At 35.5% G+C, this 22901-nt stretch overlaps 1 long non-coding RNA gene and 1 pseudogene across 2 annotated transcripts; one reads left to right on the top strand and one right to left on the bottom strand.

Moving 5' to 3' along the window:
• The first annotated feature begins 635 nt into the window (after nucleotides 1-635).
• On the top strand, nucleotides 636-9779 carry LOC107850508. 2 transcript variants are annotated; one of them, XR_007048449.1, is made up of 4 exons: nucleotides 636-788; nucleotides 877-1003; nucleotides 2816-2921; nucleotides 7471-9779. It is a non-coding gene; the product is annotated as an uncharacterized LOC107850508 (long non-coding RNA). The 2 variants fall into 2 exon arrangements; XR_001668635.2 differs by lacking the exon at nucleotides 7471-9779 and having other exon boundaries at nucleotides 2816-3194.
• A 1278-nt stretch (nucleotides 9780-11057) lies between these two features.
• LOC107850506 lies at nucleotides 11058-15659 on the bottom strand (annotated as a pseudogene).
• Between the last annotated feature and the right edge of the window lie 7242 nt (nucleotides 15660-22901).

Below are 22901 nucleotides of genomic sequence, written 5' to 3'. Positions count from 1 at the left end.
ATATATATATATTTAAAAATATACAAAAATAATATATATAGCTACTTTTTAAGAAAATATATATTTTATCTATATATATAAAAATAGTACATATATATTTTTTACTTTTTAAAAAATATATATAAAAATAGTATGTATGTGGAATTACTATTTTAAAAAAAATTATAATTTCTTACGTGACAATGACATGACACTGATTTGATAATGACATGACGCGTGTGTAGTGTACTCTCCATTGTGAGAGTGGGATTGTGATTTTGATGTTGTATTTAATTCACTTCAAAGTTATTGAAGGGGATAAACAATTATAGATTAAATTTAATGGCTAAAGTGAGTTTTCGTTACAACTTTAAGTAAAAAACATATCTTTTTCCTAATCTATACGCAACTAATATTAATATCATTAAAACATTAATGTTATGTGGTCATTGGGCAAAGTGGGAAAATAGAAGACTTATTAATTTCATTGTGGCCCAATTAATGTGAAGTCCAAAACTTATCTATCTATGTCTATATCTATATCTAAATTTATATCTATAGCTATAGATATATCTATATCTATATCTATATTATTTTAAAAGCACCCACTAGTGAAATTACTAAAATACCCTAACTTAAAAAAATAAACTTTATTTCATTAAAAAAAAAAAAAAAAAAGACGCTTCAACCTAAAGCGTTAGTGAAGCGTCTCTTCCATGTTTCTACCATCACAAAATAGGACGACAATCTCTACCATAACAGACAATTTTCTCGCCTCCAACTCTCAAAATTTGGACAAATGCCAACAGGTATGACCCGCTATCTCTACTCCTTAATCAAACTTATTCCCTGCCGAATCAAAACATGTTCTTAACGGTTTTTGGTATTCTTTTTTAGGTCAAATCTGCAATAGGTTCCATGGTATGGTAGCATCAAGTTCATGGGGAAACAGATGTCCACAGGCTTGATCTGCAGTACTTAATTCACTTCACTAATTAGGAGGTGATAGTCTGTATAGCTGAAAGTAAGAAACCTCCGGTTGGCCAAAGTTGTAACAAGCCTGCTAAGATGACACTTGTCAACATTGAATGTTTTGATAAGATTAGACAACAGTTTACATAGGATCCAAGAATTGATAAATAGATTAAGACCATCTTCGATTTTCATAGTCCCCCAGTCCCTTCCGCTTGCGATTCCCAATCAACTTTCCAGATTCTAACGCTTAGCGTTTCTGCTACACTTTCGAATCTATCAACGTCCTCTGTCTATTTGATCCACTTCCAAAGCGGCAGCCAATGATACGTAACTACAGCAAATCAAATTGTATTTTATCGTCAATTTCCAATACATCTATATAGATTCAAATGGCTCACCCGTCTGCTTTAATTCGAACCTGCCAATTCCATTTGTCATCATCCTTGTTGATTCCCTAGCAACTCACAATTACAGATTTGATTTCCATCAGCAAAACTATTCTCCCCTCTGGATGAGTTTTAAGTTCACATCTATTAATTTTATATTCCTGTTATCGCACTAATTGTATCTGTTCACATATCTACATTGGATCCGACTAAGATACTCATTCCATGAATGTTCTAAATTCTTTTGTTTAACTGTTGAATTGTTAAAAAAAATTCAATACAGCTTTCTCCCGATCATTCTCTATTCTACTTAATCTGTTACCAATTACTCATGTTTTTAACTCTTGTGGAATTTTAAAAGCTAAATTACTGCATCCTCACATGAACATTGGTACTTTAACCCTTATGATTTTAGATGCTAAAATTCAGAGGAACCGAGTAGGAACTCTCAAAACAACTTTATGCACGGTGATTCTTTGTTCTCTTAAAATTGCACAAATTGTTATCTATTGCTTAATATGTTTATGGAAGTTGAAAAATATCCCCATATAGACAAGTTGTAAGTTCACATCTACTAACTATATGCACCTGTTCTGTTTAAAGTTTTAAACATTCTTTTGTTTAACAGTCAAGTTGATAATCAAATTTCAAAACGACTTTCTCCCCACCCTTGTGTGTTTTACTTAATCTGTTACGAATTTCTCATGTTCTTTATGCTTGTGAAATCGGTAAAATAAAAAACTCTCAAAACAACTTTCTACCCGATGATTCTCTGTTCCCTTTAAACTGCATAAATTGTTAACTCTTACTCATTATGTCTATGGAACTTAAAGAATAATGTAATGCCATCTGATCTAAATATCGTTTCGTGCTCTACTATATTGTTTCGCTTGTAGCCGTACGTCAGTAAAGTAAACTATAAGTGTCTTGTTGAGAGTACAATACGATCACTTCACTCTATAAAATTTCAGTTAGGAGAAATCGATAGTATTATTAACATGGAATATACTTTTACCATCTAATTCAATTTTAGATGATTCATCTGGATATTCATATTCATAATAATAATATATTACATTCATCTTTTTTCTGAAATGACCCATAAACAAAAAGTTCAATTACACTTTTACCCCCCTCACTACACTATAAAAAACTTGATTACTTAAATGATGTTCACTAATCCTATGCAAAATTTCAAAGAGATACATCTCAAGTCATTGCAGTTCCCTTGTTTAGTCGCATCCTCTGAGAAACACTGTTTCTTCAAGCGTCGCAATGAATTTATTCCACCATCTTTAAAATCAAATCACATGGAAGCCAATTCCTCTTCAAAATCCATCTTCTCTGCTAATCTTATGGTTTGATTTAGTTATTTAGGATCCTTCAGAATACTTTTTCTTTCTAATTCTAGAGTTTCACATGTTTACTAATGAATTATAGATTGTGATTCTTACCAACTTTTCTAGTTGTAACAGGATCTAGGCATCACTTCTTGCACGATCATCTGTTCAACTTCCTAAGTATTCTCAATCTGTTATGCTTTCAAAGTTCCCAGCAACATCTGCCTGTCCAAAGCAAATTGTAAGTCTCAGTTCCCTTACACCATACACCTAGCCCCTGATCTCACTTGTTCTTTGATCTTCACCCCATACCAACGAAATCATTTCAATTCATGCTTTCCCTGGAAATCATAACCGAAATAAACAAAGCTATATCTCTGTACATGATGAAAAAAAGCAGTTCTTAGATTTGTTCCTATTATTGGGGTAGTGATAAAAAAGTATTATTTTACTTCCCCAGGATAAATTATCCAATAATTTACGATTCTCCGAATCATTTCTCTGTGCTGCTTAATACTTTTGAATGTTTGGCTGATAGATGTATCCATAGTCCTTATTGCTAATGAGATTGACAATTTCTCCTCAATTATCAGTTAAATTGGTACTTTTTTCTTCATTGATACTTGTAGGCTCACTTGATCCAAAGGTAAAATTTAAGATTGTTGGTGTTATATTAACTTACCATATTGCAGAACTTTAATCACCACATCCAATTTTTTGCAGCATGGGTTCATTTCAAGGCATTAAAATACTTTTTTTAAAAAAAGTTGAAGTTCTATTGGAAACAACCTCCCAGTATTTTAAAGAGGAGCTTTCGAATCTTTGTGGTTCCCCAGTTTGATTGCATCGTTTATGAAGTGCTCTGCCTCTAATGACACCTTTGTCACAGACCTGCTCCTTCTAGTTCTGTTCCTAGCATCATAGTACTGCAATTGCATCTTCTCTACAATCACTATACAAAAAAAACTTCCGATGGCAATACCTCATCTTGTTTGGAAACTTTAAGGTTTTAGTCCTTCATGCTCTCCTTCAACAACAGTATCATCTTCATATTTCACAAAGTACACATTAGAGAAATAACTACCGAATTACACGTTTTACCCATTTCGATTTTTTAAATAGGTTGCAACTATCATGAACATCAAATCTGCTTTCTTAGTTGTGTCCATCGACTTTACTTCAAAAGTTCCTAGAGACATCTGCCTCCTACAAAACTGAATTATAATTTACAGCAAATTCTAATATCCCATAAACCTAGCCCTGAATTTCTCTTGCTCTATTAACTGACCCCATATAGATAGCCTCAGACTCCTCTTGTCTCTGAATTTGATTAACTATTTAATTACCATATTCAAATATATAAATAAAGTTATACTTTACCACTTTCGTGTTCAAGCTATATATGATCCCTTTTCGCACTGCTATATATGGTGTATCTTTTATTCCTTAAAGAATAACTCTCAGTTACCATGTTTTGGTTATTCTTGACATTTTTTATAGCTCATTCACTTGGACTTTTTATTTTCCATGGTAAACTTAAATCAAAGACGTTTTTTTTCTGTCCATGGATAAGAAAAAAGAATCATTATTTAAGGAGTTAACTGTGGTTGTGCCAAAAAATACTATTGCATGCATAAGTACATAATTTTGAAAGATTCTTTCAAGTAATGAAGAGAAAGAAGAAGAAATTCATTGTTTGCCAAGTTTAGTAAAGGGAAAAATATATCCTATGCTACTGAACTGCCCAATAGGCGAGGACTTACAAAATAATTACACTTTTGTTTATGAACAAGCTATTGATCATTACTAATATTTGATGCCACAAAATAAGCAAACCAAAGGGTTACAATAACATCATATACTCTTAAGGGAGGAAATCACAAAAGCAGAAAAATGTACCGATTGAAGATGTCATATGATATTAGAACACATAGTTATTACTTCATGTAATGAAATAGCTTTGTCAAGAAATGGACCTTGGGCCTAACTCAACATCAAAAGCTAGCTCATGAGGAGGAGGATTGCCCAAGACTTATAAAGAGACCACCCATCTCATTAACCATCAATGTGAAACTTTCTTCTTAATCTTTAAGGAGAGTGTACGATTCTGTTAGGGTAATTGATTTTGTTAGAGTTATCTTATGCTTTGCATCTATGGTTGTACTAGTATTGTAGTAGTAGTAAATATCTACTTGTATATGTAGTTGCCTAGTGATACAACTCTAAGTCTTTAATATTGTCATAACTAGGACTCTTGTAAGTAGTCTAGGACTCCATAACTACGTAGTATTCAACTCCTATGAGTAGGAGCATGTACCCAACTCCTCAAAAATATACTTTGATTATCTTCTCTGTTCTTGAGAATTCTACATGGTATCAGAGCATTAAGCTCATTCCACTAATTAAATATTAAAACCAAGAACTGAACATCTCAAATCTAAAAATGGCTCCTTCAACATCCTCTGCCAATTCTCTTTCCACTTCTTCTCTTTACCACCTCATTGCTTCCTGTTCTATTAAACTTAAGCCAATAAATTATCTCATATGGAGAAGACAAATGATGCAATTAATCCAGTCATGAGATTAACTTATCTCATCAAGGAGAAGAAACCAACTGTAAATAAGCTGGAAAGGCTGCTGAGAAAACTGTAGTCATAGATACTGAGAAAGATGAAGAAGATAGTAAAAATACTGATGACTGGGAGGAGAAAGATGTATAGCTGAGAAGCTGGATCTCAGGTACCTTGACAAAAGAAAGCATGTACCTCATAGTAGGTTGTTCCACTGCCAAGGAGATGTGGGAATTCTTGGAAGAAGACTATCTTCAAGAAACAAAGGACAAGGAATTTTAGTTCAAATAACAATTGCAGAGTGTTAGGCTAGGAAACAAGAAGGTTGATAAATATATCAAAAAGTTCAAAGGCATCTGTGATGGACTTTCTACTAAACATAAGCTTGTTGATGAGGACAGTAAAGTTATCAACTTTGCTAGAGGCTTAGTTCTTAAATACAAGACGTTTAGGAATGTCATGTTAGGTAAGACACCCTATCCTACACTAAATTAGTGGTTAGGTAATGCACTCAGGGGTTTTGACATGAGAGAGGATGAAGAAGAGGTGCCACAACTAAACTCCAACATGGATTTCTCGGTTGTCTCTAGTCAAAGAGTCAGGGGAAGAGGAGATTTCTCTAAATAAAAAGAAAATAACAAACTTTAAATCCAGAGGAAAGGGTTTTAGACTTGCTACATCATATAATCAGATTAACCAAAACAATCAGGGTGGAAATCAAAATGGCAACAGAATAAGGAGAAGAATGCAAATAAGTCATGTAAAATTTGTGGTAGGAATAACCACACTACTCTTAAGTGCTTTTACAAGTGGGACTATTCTTACCAGGCTGCTGATGAACTTCCACAAGAACTTGGTTCTGTGAATTTGCACAATACATCAAGTGGTGATGATACTTTATATGTGGACTCAGGTGTTACTAGTCACATGACAAACAATTCAGGCACTCTATGTGATCTTAGACACTATAAAGGTTCTGATAAGATCATTGTTGGAAATGGATCTCAGTTAGATATTACACAGGTTGGCAATACAGTTAGATCAGGGCTGAAATTACAAGAAGTTTTTGTAGTACCTAAGATTGCTAAAAATCTGTTCTCGGTTAGTAAAATTTCTAAAGATAATTCCTGCATTCTTGAATTTGATGAAACTGATTTTGTTGTAAAGGACAAGAAGACAAGGACACTACTGGCCAGAGGATCTAAAAGAGATGGACTATATGCCTTGGAAGACAACAATCTTTATGCATTGACTGCCACACAAAACTGGAAGACCTTAGACAACATTTGGCATAATAGATTAGGACATCCTAGTTTGAAGATTGTAAAGATTTTGTAGTAATAGTTGCATTAATGTCAGTAGTTGGAATAAAATCCATACTGTCTGTTCTAGTTGTCAGTTAGGAAAAGGTTGTAAACTGCCATTTGGCTTGAGAAATAAAGTTGAGAAAGAACCTTTATTGAAAATTCTTTGTGATATTTGGGGTCTGCACTTGTTGAATCTACTCAACAAATGAGATATTATGTAGTGTTTGTAGATGATAACACAAGATATACATGGATTTATCCATTGAAAAAGAAATCTGAATTTTTTGATGTATTTCTCAAGTTCCAAAAAATGGTCGAAAGACAATTCTCTAAAGTTATTAAGATTTTTCTATGTGATGGAGGAGGTGAGTTTATCAAAACAGAATTCATTAAGCATCTAGAAAGTTGTGGTATTGTCAGACACATCTCTTATCCTAATACACCTGAACAGAATGGAATTTCTAAAAGAAAACAAAGGTACATAGTTGAGACTGGACTTACTATGCTACTTCATGCTAACCTACCTCTTTTTCTATGGGTAGAGGCCTTCTTAACTACTATGTTCCTCATTAATAGACTGCTTTCCTCAGTACTGAAAATGACTCCTTTTGTCAAATTATATGGTGCACCACCTGACTATAACAGGTTGAAGGTGTTTGGATGTAGACGTTTTTTGTACATTAAGGGTGATACCAAGTTTAGACCAAAGTCTTATCCATATGTTTCATAGGATATAACAGTCTACATAAAGGATATAGATGCTATCATTCTCCAACAAGAAGAGTCTATGTGTCAAGGCATGTCATTTTTTATGAGTGTACATTACCTTATGTACAACCAATATAGTCTTAAGCTAAAGCTGAAGTCTCACCTTACCTAGCTACCTTTGTTGAGTTTTTTTACTAATTTGCAGGCACACGATTCTATTAAAGTCACTCCAGGGGAAGTGCTGCCGGTTATGGTGAATCAAGCTACTCAACCAACTATTGAGGATCAGGCTACTCATATAGTTGATCAACCAGCACCTGCTGATCTTATGTTACCAACTGTTGATAACCAAACAACACCGGCTAAACCTGTTCTAGCCATTCTTGTTGATGATAACAAGGATTCTAGTTCCATATCTGAAAATAAGTCTTCTGAAATGTTTGACATCTCAAATGCTGAAGCAATAGGAGATGCTACTGATCCACCTAGCATACCACAACCCACATCACTCTGTGTCTAATCCACAAATGATAGTATAGGTGCAACACTTATAGAAGATAGTGCAGCTCAGATATCACTAGAACCACAAAGGCATTATATGATCACCAGATATAAGGAAAAATCAACTGCTTTAACTTATGTGTCTCTTGTTTCAAGCAAAGAACAGATCATGAGGGAACCAAAATCAACAAATGAAGCACTGAAGTCACCACATTGGTTTGCAGCTATGCAGGATAAGATAAATGCTTTACACAATAACAAAATATGGATACTAGTACCTAAACATGCAGGTATGAACTTGGTTGGCTCCAAATGGATGTTTAAGACTAAACTGCAGGAAAATGGAGCAATCGACAGGCACAAAGCAAGGATTGTTGCTAGGGGTTTCTCTCAACTTGAAGGAATAGACTTTGAAGAAACATTCATTCCAGTGGTTAAGGCTACAACCATTAGAGTGGTTTTGTCCGTAGCTGTTGCTTCAAAATGGCATAAGACAACTTGATGTCAAAAATGCATTTCTACATGGCCACATGCAGGATGAAGTATTCATGATTCAACCTCCAGGATTCATTGACCCCAAGTATCCAACTCATGTATGTTTGTTAAAGAAGGAATTGTATGGTCTTAAACAGGAACCTAGAGCATGGTTTGACAGATTCAGTATGTATTTACTTCACCTCGGTTTCATTTGTAGCAAGGAAGATCTCTCTTTGTTTACTTTATATGGTAACAGAGGGACTATCTTATTATTACTATATGTGGATGATATAATTATAACATGAAGTGATTGAAAGTATGTCTCAAAGGTGGTCGCTAAACTTGGGAGAGAATTTCCTATGAAAGATCTTGGTCCTTTACATTTCTTTCTGGGAATTGAGGTCAAGTACTTCTCAGGTGGACTGCACTTGAGTCAGGGGAAGTATGCTACTGAGTTGCTTAATAAGACTGATATGATATGGGAAAAAACAATAAATGCACCTTTTGCACAGAAACATGACTTACATAAAGCTGTTGGAAGCCCTATTGATGCATCTTTGTATAGAAGAATTGTGGGAAGTCTTCAGTATTTGACACTCATAAGGCCTGACATCACTCATGCAGTAAATCTAGCAAGTCAATTCATGCAGAGTCCAAATAGTGAACATCTTCAAGGTGTTAAAAGGATCCTCAGGTACATCAAAGGAACTTTACATCATGGGCTCAGAATTATCCCACAATCACCCTGCAGGTTATATGGCTATTCAGATGCTGCTGATTGGGGAGGCTGCACTACAACTAGGAGGTCAACTACAGGTTATAACATATATTGAGGTACAAATTGTATCTCTTGGACCTCGAAGAAACAAACCACAGTAGCAAGGTCCAGTGCCGAAGCTGAATATAGAGCCTTAGCTTCTACTACAGCTGAGATGACATGGATCCTTTACCTTCTTCATGACATTGGAGTATATCTTAAGACAGTGCCTATACTGTAGTGTGACAATTTAAGTGCCTTATACTTGACAGCTAGTCCAGTGATGCATGCCAGAACAAAGCATATAGAAATGGACTACCATTTTGTTCGAGAAAAAGTGGCGAGAGGACAGCTAGTCACACAGTTCGTAAAGTCTAGAGATCAGCTAGCTGACATTCATACAAAGGCGTTGACAAAGCAGGCATTTTCTAATTTTAGAAGCAAGCTAGGAGTGAGTGTTCCACCACTCACTAGCTTGAGGGGAAGTGTTGAAGATACTGATCAAATAAAAGATAAGGAGAGTGTACGATTCTGTTAGGGTAGCTGATTCTGTTAGAGTTATCCTATGCTTTGCATCTATAATTGTACTAGTATTGTAGTAGTAGTAAACATCTACTTGTATATGTAGTTGCCTAGTGATAAAACACTAAGTCTTTAATAATGCCATAACTAGGACTCTTGTAAGTAGTCTAGGACTCTACAACTACGTAGTATTCAACTCCTATAAGTAGGAGCATGTACTCAACTCCTTAATCATCATAAATATACTTTGATTCTCTTCACTGTGCTTGAGAATTCTACAAGAGTAGAAAAATTAGTACTCCTTCCGTCTTAATTCATGTGGCACCTTTTGGATTTTGAAATTTGAACAAATCTATCATTGTCAATTACTATGACTTACAATACCTTTTACGTAATTTACAAATATATAATTATGTTTAAAAAAATCTGAAGATTTCATGCCCGAATTCACAATAAAATTAAACTATTTGACTTTTGAAATCCAAACTATGCCACATAAATTGAGACAGCGGTAAAGAAAAAACATTGGTCAAACTAGAAACTTGTCTTCTTTTTTTTTTCTTTTTCCAGATAATCAACGAATTGAACTACTAAGATTTCCAGCTAAAAACTTGCCTGAATTTTGAGATAGTCAGGATTCTTGTGTTCCCCTTTAGCCATGTTAACTGGAATGAGCTGAAACTTGACATAATTTTCAAGAAGACAAGCTAGAACTCTTGACACTGCTGTTGATAAAGTTGGTCCACACACTTTCACTGAAGTGGCCATTGGAAAATCAAGAAAGTAAAGTGTAGTGTGGTTTCTTATTTGTGATAGTATATCTTGTACATATTATCCTTTTGTTCACTAGGTGGTTATGTGGGACCCACCAAATCTTAATTATTCTTTAAACAAAAGTAAAAGAGGTATAGGTGATAGGTTTGGTAGGCCAAACTATTAAAGTGATTTAAATAGTATTCAACTGATTTTTTTTCCTAATGTTAATATCACCGTCTTTAGAGAAAGGACTTATTCGTTAGATATAGAGATGCGCTTGAAATGCGGGGTATGCTGGATGTTTGAAAGGGACAATACTCAGCCAATCTCTCCCATTGCCCATTTTGGCTAAGAAAGAAGGCTTTCCTTTTTAATGGACTCAAAATCTGAATCAGTTGAGGGTCGAGACAATAAGCTTGGAAATTGGAATATGATATGATTAAAAGAAAAAATTGTCGAGATTTGTTAGAGTTCCATGGGGGTTGTCATGACTAAATTTTAGTGTTGAGTTGAGTTCAAGATTCATTAAGTATATTTTGTTTACTACGTGTAAACATCGTTACAATGAACTTTTGGCCTAATAACATGTTATTACAATAGTCTTATAACATCTTATTAGCAATTACAATCTGCGTATTGACCTGTGACATCTAAGAAAAAATGAATCAGTGGTCATATGACATCAAATTACGACGATTTTGTGGCCTTGTGACATCTGACTACAGTTCCTACTCTCAAATTAGTGTGACCTCAAAGTGAGTATTCCTGTTTTCCATCAATTAAGCACAAACTGTCCAGTTAGAGGGACCTCTGCTTGACGATAATGGTGGCAGGTTACGAATGTTGACATCAAGAGGTAACATACAGTATTGGATATCTAGTTCCTTGAATGCTTTTACCATTTCCTCAACAAGAAGAGCTCTCCTTGTCCATTTCTGTCCCATATCTTGGTGATTTATCGTGTGTGTGAGCCACACAGACCACTTTATCCCATTCAAGTGTTCCACGTCTCTCATGACAATCATTGGTGATACGGGAATAATCACGGATATAGATTTATGAGAGTGCGTGTTGGACCCGAGCTTTGGTGTATGCAATTGAAGTGTAAATGAGGCCCATAATGCACCAAAAATCAGTGTATAACTTACACTTGATGGGCGCCCACTCTTTGAAGGACTTTTAGGTCATTTTAACTTATATTTTGTAATAACTATAAAAAGAACATTGTAGGGTTTCTTTAATTAGATTTTGAAGATGTTGTAAGTCATAAGACACCAAAAATCACAAGTCCTCTCTTCTCTTTAGGAGGCAACCCGAAACTAGGACAAGATCTAGTGTGGAATCACTAGTGATTGTGTTTGCTTGGAAACGTAGGCGCTAGAGAGGTGGAATCCTATCTTGTGTCACGTAAGAGATAGGTAAATCATTGTGTGTGGTGTTTAGGGTCCAAGAGTGGAATATGCTCTTGGGGTCTTAAGATTATACCTTTGTGTAGTCTATCTATCTATCCTTTGTTTTCATTTTAATCTTGTAGTTTGTGTTCTTGTTATTTAAACCGTGTATTGTTGTTCTTGTTATTACATTGTTGTTGTTCTTCATGTTCTTCATTTTTATGTCATTAATCTAGTTTGTTGTCCGCTGAAATAAGTGCTAAACGCCTTGTTATTGTGCCATTCTTGTTGTAGTTGAAGTTGGCCGAGACTAGGTCTGTTTTGTGCGTTTCTTGTGTTTCCTTATTTTTATCGTATCAATTGGAGCCGGGTACCAATGATTACTCCTGTTCTCAATATACCTGTCACAGCAGACACCATACCATAAGTAATCAAGAAAAAGATGGACGAATATCAACTTCTCATGATCAAGCTAAGAGACAGGTCAAAAGTTCTCTTCCTTCACGCATTTTACCATTACATGGCAAGCTGATTATACTAATACTAGTTATAACATCGATCTTGTTTTCTATGTTTCTAGTGATAAGAGTAAGAGTTCTATGGACGAATATGACAATCAAAGTCCTCCCGGGACTACTATGATGAGCATATTTTTCTTATGCTTAACGCCATGAAAATGCAAGAAAGTCCAGATTAAAATCAGCTCAAAGTTATGAAAAATGAACATACATATTGTAGATATACCTTGTTATTCTCTCTTTCATCATAGAAATCTTTTCCATAGGAGTTGAGATAAGAATGCAGAAATCAACTGAATCTCCCATGTGTGGACTGCGGTAGTAATTACTTATGGGCTTCGTTGATAGGACACTATTTGGGCATATGATCTTCTGGTTATCATATCTTAGGAAAACTGTCGTCAGTATATTCTTCTCTTCAACTATCATCTGAAGCACAGTCATCAAATAAATGTTTTAGTATTCAAGTTAGAACACAACCAACCATACACAGCGAAATGGAGGAATTTCTTGCCTGAACTCCATCAATTTCAACACGGTCACCTACATTAAATGGGTGCATTACAAATAAAATATGATTGCTTCGAATGTCGTTTTGGCCGAGTTCCTGAAGATTAATACTACCAGAAGAATCTGGGAACTCAGAAAGACTAAGAAATGCATAGTGGCAACCGGAGTAAAAGGAGCCAGATGACCAATATGATTATTGTCACTAGGACATTTAACATTTGATGAAGTTTGTTTACAGCAGTCTTATTGTCATTCAAAGTCAATGCAAGAGCCCCTTGCTCTCTAAATGCATTCACCTGAAAGAAAAATATAAAGTAAAACATCATAATCCCATCATACTAGTGCCAAAATTATGCTCGGACTCTTCAAATATTTTCAATATTCCTGATTCTCCAGAAGCAGTATTTTTTTTAAGAATCCGACGCAGGTGTCATCGAATGTGAAGTGTTCACGCAGCTTAGATCCAAAAACAATGTTTTCTTGTAAACAAACATCTTCATTTTGTAGATCTGACTTGAAATGAATACCGAAGTTCCCATCGACTACACTTTTAAGATGAACCTGATGGCAATCACACATCTCCAAGTCTTAGGTAAATCAATTACCTCCGGAAACAAGAGACTTCAGAAAAGTGTAATAGCTTAGTATATAAAAGAATTTTGTCGGCAATAACTATGAGTCTAGTTTTCTACTAAACGAGCACTTAGCATTATCCTGCTCTATTTTACTAACACGAAAAGCGGCAGCTTATTGTGTGAGCATAGCTATATAAAGAATTCAACTTCAGTATTATAACACAAGAATTTAAAGGCAAAGACTAATTGTTAACATCAACAGTTGGAAGAGAAACTAAACTTGTCTATTTAACGAAATGACTTACTTGGAGCCAGGCTTAGCCACACTGTTAAATATCTTCTTAGCTGCAGCTTTAGCCTTTTTTTCACTAGTGATCTGCACAGCAGATTTATCCTCATAATTTGGCTGCGGTAACTTCTCATCCAAAGTAGATAGCACACCTTTTCGAACCATATTCATCCACCTTTTCATATTCCAAGAAGAAATGTTCTTCTGATTCAGTCTATATGATCGATAGTGATTCTGCCCTCCTTTTCTTTTTCCTTCTCGGAAATATCCCTCGAAAATGCATGTTTGTTTTTGGCTTTGAAATTAGGGAAATAACAGAGAAAGAGTTGGAGAAAGAAATACTGCAATTGTATTGTCAAAGGGAATTAAAACATATACTTATAGTTAAATTTCTAACTACACTTCAATTTAAATTGGGATAACTAATTCCTAGTTCAAATAATAAAGGGAAAAATCAATTCCTAAGTCTAAGCCACATAGGATTCTAATAATTTAAAACTACTAAAATTATCTATTCTTACTTTATTTCTGACACATATTTCAAACAATGTAGAAGTCGTAGGAGTCTTGTGTGGTGTGCTTGCCTTTAAATCAGCAAGCACTTCAGACATAACTTTCTCTTCCTCCTCGTGCTCTCGCTGATCAATCTCAACCAACGGTGGCCCAGACAACGTCTCAATCACATACTGATTGAACAAAGATTCTTGAATTCGATCGAAAAACGTACTGATATGAAATGACACAGCTAGCACTTTTACAACAAGTGTTTTCAACAACCAAGTGTATGCACCAACCAAAAGACAAATCCAAATACTTGACACATAAGGTAAAACCTTCCCACCAGTCATCTTATCAACTTTCTTATCAAAAATACACAGCCAAGCAATCAAAACCAAACTCAACCAAATGCAATTCTGCACTGAATTCCTCAATCCATACACGAAATACAATGCGCGTTTTCGCAACAAAAAGTTCCTCTCAATGAAGAACACAACTAATCTTATACCCCAACCAGAAACCAATCTTCCACAAATCAACACCATGATAATTGCTTCCCATTTCCACAATTCAAGTCCAAAAGCTCTCTATTCCCTCAATGTACTAAATATAAAACTACAAATTAAAAGAGCAATAATGGAAACTAAATTCACCAACTGAAGAACAGTTAATGTACTGAACTTCACTTTCTTGTATTCCTCAGGTAAATCTTCATCTGAAAAAGGGTCCTCTTCTTCAACTTCACTGTCTTTCAATACAGCTCCAGACCTCTGATCTTGCTCCTGTGAGTCCATCAGCCTTGAGTTGGTCCTACACATCGAAAGAGATTTTTTCCTAAAAGAAGAGGTGGACAACTGTGAATGTTGTGAACATGGCGATTCTAAGAAAAAGCTGAAATCTTGATTAGTACTGATGTTGCTGTCATTCTTGTTGAAATAGGGTTTTGAAGGAGGATATAATTCAGTATTTGGTTTGGATATATGCATGGAAAGATTGGATTTTTCAGTTTGGTTCAAGAGATTTTGATGTTCTTGTTCTTCTTCAGGATGATTATCCGGAGAGAGAGATTTGAAGGACTTCGTAAGTTTTTCCATTTCAAGAACTTAAAAAAAGTTCATAAAAGAGAAAGGGGGAAACTGATTCTTGGCTTGTTCTAGATGATTTCACTACTCTCCAGAAAGAACAATTACGAAAGTTAAAGAAGAAGAACAAGAAGAGTTGGCAGTGCAGTGGAAGTGAATAAAGTGGTATTTTTGAAAAAGTCCCCTTTTTATGGGCATAATACATGAACGGTTAACCAGTAAAGTTGTTGTCATGTGACTACGAGGTTGAGAATTCAAACCATGGAAACAACCTTCGGTAGAAATACAAGGTAAGACTACATATAATATACTCTTGTGGTCCGAATTCCTTGGATCCCGTGCATAAAGGAGTTTTAATGCACTAAGATATCCTTTCAATATACAAACATACGTTCAAATTTAGCCTCAATTTGAATAAAGTGGGATTTGTATACAGACAGGTAGTAAGGCAAAATGTTCTCTTTTTGTAGAGTTTGAATGAAACGTATTATTTCCACATTTGAAAGCATAACACATAAATATATACTTCCTCCGTTTAAAAAAGAATGATCTACACGCAAAGTTTAAGAAAATAAAGAAACTTTTAAATCTTGTGACCTTAAATTAAAGTTGTGTCAAATGTACCAAAATGCTCTTTAATCCCGTGGTCCTAAACATGCCATGTGCAAAGTTGAAATTAAAGTATTGTCAAAAAAGGAAAGGGGTCATTTTTTTGAAACAGACTAAAAAGAAAAGTAGGTCATTCTTTTTTAAACAGAGAGAGTACTATTTATATTTGATGTGAGTTTCACAAATAAACATTTCAACTTTGAAAGTACACGTCTAGACACTTTAGTTTGGTCTTAATTGGCAATTAAATACCCCAATTCATTTTCGGTGTGCCTCATGGAAACTGAATGTTGAAGTGGCACATAAATTTTGAACATGTGTAGATGATCATTTTAAAAGTTAAAGTATTCAACCGACACAACAAAAAATGAATTGAAGTGTCTAGATGTGCATAACAAAAGTTGAAGTAATTATATATTATGCCTTTTTTGTGGTTTTGAAGAGAGAGGAAGATTCTCGAAGGGAAAAAAAGAGGGGAGATGACGAAAGATTCCTTCATTTCTTGCTTAAAGCAACTGATAAGGCTTGAAAAAAAAATGCTCACTTCCTTCAGGTTGTTATTTCAAATGGAAAACTTATAAAACTATACCCTTTCCTAGGGCAGGTGTTCCGATTATTTGTATTGGATATGAAATTTTCGTGGAATTAAAGAAATTACAATTCAAAAAATTTTGAATTGAATTTTTTAAGTTTAATTTTGAATTAATCGGTTCAAATAATTTGGAGTTACCATTTTTATTTTTAGAATCTTTAAGGTAAACTTATTAGGAAGGACGCTAATTGTTAGCAAAGTACTTTCCATTTACCACCAACCATAAATCATCTATTGTTTTAATATTCATTGTAATCTTGGGATAAATGTATAACGGGTAGAGTATTAGTATGGCGCGTACTAATTAATTAGTATGGCAAATATTAACCAAAAAAAGCCATGGCGAATTTGGATGTGAGTGGTTGGGGGTGGGGGAGGGGGAGGGGGGGAGGAATTAACTTTTGAAAATCCTAAGCAAAAAGTATACGAAATTACTTGATATTATTTTTATCCCCTAAGGAAAAAGGTACACAAAATTACTTGATATTATTTTTATCTTCTTCATCAGTATGCTAATCGTATTCACCTAAAACAGAAAGAAAATATTTAATGTGCATTACATGCTAAGTGAATATGGATGTGCAAGATGGGAAGGTACGTCTTTGAGTTTCTCTATATAATATATAAATTCTCGTCATTTTTCTTCATCTCAGGGTCTTGAATTTTCCACCCACTCAAATCATTTTCTTACTCCATCTAGATGTTGTTGTTTTCGCTAAGGCACCTCCACTCCGCTCTCACAAAATATCATTAGCTTTTTATATCAGTACATCTTTGAATTTCTTAAGGTTGTCTTACTTCTATCCCAGTTCTATTTTGTAACTAACTAGATATAATTTTTTATATAGATCTGACTATTGGACCTTAAGACTTATTAGTATCACGAATATGGATGCATGTGGTTGGGCGGGGGGAGTTATTAAACTTTTGAAAATTCTAAGCAAAAAGGTACACAAAATTACTTGATATTATTTTTATCTTCTCCAATATATGTTAATCGTACTCACCCTAAAACAGAAAGAAAATATTTAGTGTGAATTACATGCTAAGTAAATGTGGACGTGCAGGATGGGTAGGTATGCCTTTGAGTTACTCTATTTAATAAATAAATTCTCATCATTTCTATTCATCTCAGGATCTTGAATTTTCCACTCACTCAAATCATTTCTTACAAAGCATACTCTCTCTCTGAAGTCTCTCTTTAAACATCTCTCTATAACGTTCCTCACGAGCATCAACGATCGGCGGTTGAGTCCGACGTTATCGCTCTCGCTGGTGGCAGGTAAGGTAATATTATCTAAGATATTTTCAACCCATTTCTCTCTCTCATTCCCTCTCTCTCTGCTATTTTCTCCGAATGGTCACCACCATTTCCGTCGGTACCCCATATTTTTCGGCAAGACACAAACCAATTCCTCTATCGAAATCGATTATCCATCGACGACTACGAAACAGTGGTAACCCAGATCCAGTTTATCAAAGGCTTTCTAGTGAAGCTCCAATGGCAATACTCCTGTACCAGATTTTGCCGGTAGATCACAGTGTACATTTTTCAGTAGCCAGTTTATTTTCTGATGTTCAAGTTCAGGGTTAATATTAGTAGTAGGTAAAGGTAGTGGTGGCAATATTCTGGAAGCCAATTTCTCCACCAACTTGCTGGATCCAACAAACTGAGCAAGAAAACTTCCTCACTTTATCTTAAGGTGCACTTATTTCATCTCTTCTAGTTTATCTAGTCCGGGTTCTGATTATTTGGAGGAGGATACGTCCTGTGTCTTTGATACCTATTTTTCAGTCCTTTCTTTCTTGATTTCTTATCTGTTTATCTTGACTGTTCTTGTGGGATTATTGGTTTTTGTTCCTCTTTTACTAAGTATGAGTTAGTTGGGACTAGTATATCTATTTACTGCGGTACGTGTTGGTATTTTCTTCTTGTGTTGGGGTTACTTTCTAAAGCTGACCAGAGTTATTGTGACTAGTATAGTTCTTGTTATTGATCGTTGTTTGTCAAACTTGTGTTAGAGTTTATTGGTTTTGTGATCCTAGGTATATGTGGTTGTTTCTTGATTTTTCCAGTAGATTTATCTCATTATTCCCTTTACGTATTTTTAGCCTTTACTATTTATTTTATAGCCCTACCTATTTTCTTGATTTTTTATTGTTTCCTTTTAAATAAAAGCTGTGGTGGATGATGGTAAACTAGGGTTATGTTCTAGGTCAAGGTTAGGTTGAGGTTGGGATTAGGGTCTAGGTTGAGGGCGGTGTCTGGGTTTGGGAATGGGTTACGGGCGTGTCTAAGATCGAGCTTGGGGTTGAGGATTAGGAGTAGTAGGGTTAGGTGGGTTAAGGAGATTTCAAGTTGAGAATTGGGTCTTGGAACATAGGGACTCTTCAAGGTAAGTCCGTAAAGGCTGTGAAGATTCTTAAGAAGAAGAGGATTAGTATAGCTTGCATCCAGAAAACCAAATAGGTAGGCACTAAGGCGAGAGATGTGGATGGGTATAAGTTGGTGTACTCGGGTTGCCTGAGGCATAGGAATGAAGTAGCTATCTTAGTAGATGAAATGCTTAGAAGGCAGGTGGTGAAGGTAAAATAGGTTAATGATAGGTTGATGTCAATTAGATTGGTCATTGGTGGGTCTACTTTGATTATTATTAGTGCCTACGCTCCGTAAGAGGGATCCAATGAGGAGGAGAAGAGGAACTTTTAGGAGGATATGGATGAGGCGGTCAGAGGCATTCTAAGCACAAAAATACTTTTCGTTAGAGGGGATTTTAATATGCATATTGGCTCTTTATCAAGAGGTTGTGACGATGTGCATGACGGTTTCGAATTTGGGGAATGGAAAGAAAGATAAGCTTCTCTTTTGGATTTTCCTAGGACTTTTGGTTTATGTGTGGTAAATTCTAGCCTCTCAAAGAGGGAGGAACTCCTTATTAGTTTTCGTAGTTTGGTGGCCAAGAAACAGATAAACATTTTACAAATTAGGAAGGGTGATAGAGCGATTTGTAGAGACTATAAAGTCATACCTAGTAAGAATCTTTTGACTTAACATATGTTGTTGGTGATGGACTTAGCAATAAATAAAGGTAAAAAGAAAAAAAAAGTGGAGTATTGACTCAGGATTAAGTGGGGTAGCTTGACTTTGGCTTGTGATTTGAAATATGGGAGAAGTTGATGACTAGAGGGACTTGGGATAGTAGAAGAAATGTGGATGGGAGACAATTGTCAATTGTATTAGGGAGACCGCTAGAGAGTTGTTGGGTGTCTCGAGAGGCTAGTCTGGCAAGCACCAGGGGTACTGGTGGTGGAACGAAGAAGTTAAGAGAAAGGTGGAGACTAAGAAGGTGGCTTATGCTAAGCTAGTTGAGAGCAAGGATGATGTAGAGAGGCAAGAAAATAAAGAAGAGTATAAGGTAGTTAGAAGAGAGGCTAAGTTAGCAGTTACGATGGTAAAACAACAACTTTTAAGAGCTTGTATGCATCATTAGAGAAGAAAGGTGGGAATAAAAAGTTGTATAGGCTTGCCAAGTCTAGGGAGCTAAAGGATCATAACCTTGACCAAGTGAAGTGCATCAAGGGGGAGGATGGTATAATATAGGTTGAAGATGCCCTCATTAGGAAGAAATGGTAGCCTATTTCCATAAAATTTTGAATGACGAGGGAGACAAAGGTTTTATGCTGGGCGCCTTGAAGAACTCTTAGAGGTGTCATAATTATGGGTATTGTAAGTGTATCAAGGTTGAGGAGGTCAAAGGGTATATTAGCTGGATGCAAAGGGGTAGGGTGACTAGGCCAGATGTAATTTTAGTGGATTTTTGGAAGAGCATTGGCGGGGCAGGTTTGGTGTGGTTGACAAGGCTGCTTAACATCATTTTTAGAGTGGTAAAGATGCTCGAATCTTGTAGGTGCAACAAGATGATTCCATTATATAAGAACAAGGGGGTCATTCAGAGTTGCAACAACTATAGGGGTATCAAGTTGTTGAGTCATAATATGAAGGTTTGGGTAAGGGTGGTAGAGTTGAGGCTGAGGAGGATTGTGACTATCTTTGAGAATCGGTTAAGTTTCATGCCAGGTTGCTCGACTACTGAGGCCATTCACAGGAGATTAGTGAAGCAGTTTTAGGAGAGAAAGAAGAAATTAAACATGGTATTTATTGATCATTAGAAGTCATATGAGAAAGTCTCCAGGATATTCTGTAGAGGTTCTTTGAAGCTAGAGGGATACCTATGGCGTATACTAGGTCGATTTAGGACTTGTATGATGGTGCGAAGAATTGTATGAGTATGGTAGGTGGAGATTCAGATTACTTTCCTAGCCCATTTTTATTTGTTGGTAATGAATGTTTTGACGCGATGTATTCAAAGGGATGTACCTTGGTGTATGTTATTTGCTGATGATGTGGTACTGGTTGACGAGACTCGAGGAGGAGCTAATGATAATTTTGATATTTGAGGATAGACCCTTGAGTCTAAAGGATTTTGATTGAGTGGGACTAAGATGGAGTACTTGAGATGTAAGTTTAGTAATTCATTGCAGGAGGCTGACATGGTACTAAAACTGGATACTCAGGCCTTTCAAAAGAGGGATAGTTTCAAGTATCTGGGATCTATGATTTAGGAGAATGGTGTGATTAGCGAGGATTTCACTCACTGTATTGGTGCAAGGTGGTTGAAATGGAGGCTTGCTTTGAAAATTTTATGTGATAAGAAGGTTCTTCCAAAGCTTAAAGGTAAGTTCTACAAAGTGGCTGTCCGACCGACTATGTTATGTGGAATGGAGTGTTGGATAGTTAAGAACTCCAACATCCAAATGTTTAAGGTAGCAGAGATGAGAATGTTGCAATGGGTGTATGGTGAGAGTGGCTTCGATGAAGGACAGGATACGAGAAGTAAGTTTACATTTTTTTGAGCACGTGATAAGGAGGGGGCTCAGATGCTATAGTATGTAGGTATGAGACGCTGGCTATGGATGGTTTTAGGTAGGGTAGCAGTAGGCCAAATACACATTGAAAGGAGGTGATTAGGCATGATATGGAGCAGTTACAGCTTATGAAGGACATCACCCTTGATACGAAAGTGTGGAGGACGCAGATTAGGGTATAAGGTTAGGGGGTAGGAATACGTCTATAACAGTTGAGGAAGTACTTGTTTGCATCTGGAGTTTCTTGTTCTTGGTTGGGTGATGTCTATGATTTTCGAATAGATAGTTTATAGTATTATCTTGTGGTTGTATTATTTCATGTATTAGCTACCAGTGTTAGTTTATTTTGCATACTATATATGTTTTTATGCTTTTATGTTTTGTGTTTCTTATACTATTATCTGTCCTGAGCAGGGGGTCTATCAGAAACAGTCTCTTTACTTCACTAAGGTAGTGGTTTGGTCTGCGTACACTTTACCCTCCACAGACCCCACTATATGGGAATACACTGGGTACGTTGTTGTTGTTGTTTTCTCTAAAGTCCCTCCACTCTCCTTTCACAAAATATCATTATCTTTTTTATAAGTACATTTTTAAATTTCTCAAGGTTTTCTTACTTCTAATCCATTATCATTTTGTATCTAAATACATATAATTTTTCTTATAGATCTGATTATTGGACCTTAAGACCTTTTAGTATCCCGAATATGAATGTGTGTGGTGAGGTAGGGGAGGGGGGGGGGGGCAGAAAAGAGATTAGACTTTTGAAAATTCTAAGCAAAAAGGTACACAAAACTACTTGATATTATCTTTATCTTCTCCAGTATATGCATATCGGTACACCCTAAATCAGAAATAAAATATTTAATGTGTATTACATGCTAAGTGAATGTGAGTGTTCAGGATGGGTATGTACACCTTTGAGTTTTTCTATATAACTAATAGATTCTCATCATCTTTCCTCATCTCAGGGCCTTGAATTTTCCACCCACTCAAATCATTTTCTTACTAAGCTATTTTCTCCATTTTTAGATGTTGTTTTCGCTAAGGCCCGTCCACTCCCATCACACAAAATATCATTCGCATTTTTATAAGTACATCTTTGAATTTCTTAAGCTTTTCTTGCATTTATTCCACTTTCATTTTGTGACTAACTAGATATATTTTTTTATATAGATGAGACAATTGGACCTTAAGACATTTTAGTATCGCAAATATTGATGTATGTGGTTGATTGGGTGGAGGGGGTGGAGGAGGGCAGAAGAGTTTAAACTTTTGAAAATCCTAAGAAAAAAGGTAGAAGAAATTACTTGATATTATTTTTTTCTTCTCCACTATATGTCAATCTTACTCACCCTAAAACGGAAAGAAAATATTTAATGTGCATTACATGCTAAGTGAAAGGGTAGGTACACTTTTGAGTTTCACTATATAATAAACAAATTCTCGTCTTTTTTCTTCATCTCAAGGTCTTGAATTTTCCACCCACTCAAATCATTTTTTTATTAAGCTATTTTTTCCATTTTTAGATGTTGTTGTTTTCACTAAGGCCCCTACACTCCCCTCTCACAAAATATCATTAGCTATTTTTATAAGAACATCTTTGAATTTCTTAAGCTTTTCTTACTTCTAT

Source organism: Capsicum annuum, chromosome 12, assembly GCF_002878395.1.
Source record: "Capsicum annuum cultivar UCD-10X-F1 chromosome 12, UCD10Xv1.1, whole genome shotgun sequence".
NCBI lineage: Eukaryota > Viridiplantae > Streptophyta > Magnoliopsida > Solanales > Solanaceae > Capsicum > Capsicum annuum.
Note: the sequence above shows the minus strand (reverse complement) of the source record. Positions and strands in the feature narration are given on the sequence as shown.